Genomic DNA, 4,017 nt, shown 5'->3' with positions numbered 1-4,017 from the left:
CAGGTGGAGTTTAGGTAATAATAATAAAATATAGTTTAGCTAATAGTAATGTTCCCAAGTTGGTTCATAGTTGTGACAAATTTACCATAGTAACGTAGATGATAACAATAGAGGAAAACAGGTGTCAGGTATTTGGGAGCACTGTACTCTCTTTGCAACTTTTCTGCAAATCTAAAACTATTCTGAAATTAAATGTTTACTTAAAAAAACAAAAAAAGTAAAAAGCACTTATTAATATATACAAATTTCAAACTTTGGCCTGTTTTTTTTTATCAGTTCTCAGCACATATAGTATATTCTCAATAAATGAGAGACATTATTATGAGTAAAAGCACAATGTACAAACAGTTAAGAACTTAAGTAAGAGTTTTTTTTACATGATCAAGGGAAAGTTTTAGAAATATTGATTAGAGACTGCCTAGAAGGAGTTTGGATAAAGATAGTAGAAGCTGTGGATTCTGGGAAACCATTTAGAAAACTTTTCATATTTCTATACTTCAGTTTCCACATCTATAAAATATAGAAACTAAGTTTACCTATCTCATAGGGTTTTTGTGAGGAGTAAATGAGTTATTAAATGTAAAGTGCATGTAATAGTGTTTGACATATAGAAAGAGTTCAATAATTCTTATTTCTTATTATCATTGCATTATTATTACATTGAACCTTGCTGAAGGAAAGAATAAGAATGGTATTGACAAAATACAGAGGACAGAAAAGAAAAAAAACAGCAATTTTGGAGGAGAAAATGATCAGCTAAGAAAGAAATATCCAGTAGAGATTTGGCAACAGGAAATTAGAAAATTTTTGTAGAAGTGATTATTATGTAAATTACTTTGTAGAAGTGATTAATGAAATTTCTGAGACTGTAGAGAAAAAAAGAGAGTCAATGTCTTAGACTTAAAAACATACTCTCAGCTAAAGGGTAGGAAAAGGTACAGAAACTCATGAAGAAAAAAAAATTAATCAAGCCCTTGTAGTTTGAGAAGGTAAGAGAATACAAATTTATAAGACGGGAAGGAGGCCTTCCTTTTATAAATACTGAAGGCCTCAGGAGAGATCAAATAAAAGGAGATCTAAGAAAAGCAAGAAGATTCACTTATGACCTGAAACAAAGTTCAAAATAGCATAATAGAGGGAGAAGCCAAAGAAGACCAGTTTTATTCATTATGCATACTATTTTTGTCTGTCTTCTGCTCCATGAATATAATCTTCTCCAGGACAGGGATTTTTGTCTAATTTGCTCATAGATTTATGACAATGCTTGGTACACAGTAGGATTCAATAATATATGGTGAATTAAGGAATAAAATAATTCTTGAAGCAGGTCAATTATTTTTTAAATAGTCTATATTTTTATATTACAATTGTTGCATTACTAAGAAAGTAGCTATTATCAAAAATTAATTTACAATAATAAATGTCATCAGTTAAGCCCAGCATTAATTAATTTTTTTAAATAATGAGGAATGGTCATCTTTTCTAGCACTTCCAAAACTATAATTATCCCATACATTCTTTTCATCTTTGCTGCTTATTGTAGAATAAACTTTTGTAACTATTTGGGAGAGAAATTTCTGATTTTTAAGAAATTTGGAGTCTTGGGGTGGTAGAAAATAAAAGGATGCCAAAGTCAAATCCTACTTGAAGATTTGGTTATCAATATTCTCTATGATAATAATGAAACATAAAGTCAACTCTTTTATATAAATAGGGGAAAAAAGAAACAGGATGTAAAATTTCCAAACCTCTACGGAGATTTTTTTAAAGGAACAAAAATCAACATAATCATGAGATTTCCAGCACAAATAAGTCATAAAAGTAGAATTCAACTTAAAATCATTGAATGAAGAAAAGTGGGAGGGATGGACATTTTCTAAGACTAAAAATTTAAAAGATACAAAAGCCAGGAGCTTTTGGGCACTAAAGAAGGTAATATTGAAATACATAAAGTAAAAAACCTGAACAATGTACAGTAACTTGATAATACTATAATTGTGGAGTGAACTAGCTTAACATTTTACATGATCAGAACTGAATGAATGATTGACAAATGTATATTGTAAATATATACAGAGAGCTTTGTTCCTGAGAAACATATTTTTTCCTAAAGACTCAGAAAAAATTAATCAGCCACTAAGAAATGAAATGTCTCAGTAACTTCCAAAAGAGACCATTTATAGAACACATTCTCTTGCCACAATTCACATACTACTATAAGAGAGAGATATTATCTTCATTTCAGAAATAAAGAAATTCTAAAACTGAAGGAAAAGCATTACTGAATTTAAAAATACCGTGGAGATAGTAAATCAACACAAATATCAGCTATATATATGCTTACAGTAGCATGAAGTGATGAAGATAATGAGGGGAAAAAAGAAGATAGCACCAAAAGATAATATATATAACATATAGAGAGACTTTTATAAATTATATATATTTCCAAAAAAACGAAACCAAAATTAGGAAGAATCAAATTTTCAAAAAAAGGTATTTCTTTAAAGACTCAATGGTTCAAATTGAAAGAGCCCAACTTGGTACCAGGCAAAATGAAAGGAGAAATATTACTGAACACTTCTTATGAAAATTATCTTTCTATTTATAGGTTGTTAGCCTTGTTAACCACAACTATGAAGCTATAAAAATCTAATAATAATCATAAAGATGTCTAAAATTTAAACAGGAAAGATCTCAACTGAAAAGAAAATGTTTAAATTCCCTTCTATCCTCCGGGTACTTACACTTCTGAGCAAACCCATCCATGCATTGAGATGGTGGCTTTCTTGAGGTCCCCTGTCAATTACTTTCAAGCACCACTGTCAAAGACAAATGACAGATTCACTTGAGGTCTATTATTATCTCTTATGTATTTTTATTAGGTTATCTTTCAAAATGCATTGGTAATGCAATTAATGACTTGGATATTCTTTTGAAATTTTATGTTTGGAAACAAATTACAAAACGCTGTATTTATGTTGGAAGAAAAAAACCTATGCATTTGTATGTGTGTGTGTGTGTGTGTTTATATGTGTAAATAAATAAAATGAAACTGGAACAATGCAAGCATACAGTTAAGAGCGGTTACTTGAAGGATATTCAAATTTTTGTGAAGATCCAAACTATTGAGATGAAGAATATTCCTACCCTCAGCTAGGACAATAGGCATAGATCCCCATTCTCAGCAACCAACAAACATAATTAAGCTTAAGTGAAAAAAGTTCTAATGGACAAACACCTGTATTCAAGCCCAGGGAACTTTTTGAGGCCATTTCACTGCATAGACAAACTAAACCAAAAATATCATTTAAAAGACCACCAGATTCTCCAGCCACATTTCTCTACTGAAGTTCACTGCAGTAGCATTGGTGATACGTAAATGTCTCTTTAAAATTTTGAAAATTTTGTTGCAACATTTTGGCCTAGTCCATACATTTATGGTTCAGTCAGCAGTCGCACTTGTTCTGATTCCATCTAGTTCCTTAAGATAGCCCACTGAGCTGAGAGAATTGTTACTCCCTGCAGTCACATAGCTAACTAGACAGCAATACATGTAAACAATCGCATCTTATTCACTTGGAACCCATTCACCAAAACAGCATTTGCCTGCTCTATAGCCTATGTCTATGTTTTTGTTTTTTAGTTTTTCTATCTGTGCATTTACTGTTATTGAATGTCTCATCCCTGTTCGATAAATTCCTTGTGGATGAATGTTAAGTTTTATTCATTGCTGTAACCTCAGTATGTAATATTTACCTACCTTTGTCTGGCATAGAGAAATAGAAAATAAATATTTTATGGGTAAGTGGAATGATGGATGGGTAGATAGATGGCTGGCTGAATGGACAGGTATATTCACTTACATCTTTTAGCTTTATTTCATTGTAAAGAACTTTATGTATAGAATTTCTAGAGAGGTAGTTAGTATATAGTTCTTGTTAACCATTAGGTATTGTCCTGACTCTACTGTGTTGATATATTATTATAAGAACAGTGTTTTAAAACCTTCACACCTCC

The sequence above is a fragment of the Manis javanica genome, chromosome 8, assembly GCF_040802235.1.
Source record: "Manis javanica isolate MJ-LG chromosome 8, MJ_LKY, whole genome shotgun sequence".
Classification (NCBI taxonomy): domain Eukaryota; kingdom Metazoa; phylum Chordata; class Mammalia; order Pholidota; family Manidae; genus Manis; species Manis javanica.
This window is presented reverse-complemented; position numbering follows the sequence as displayed.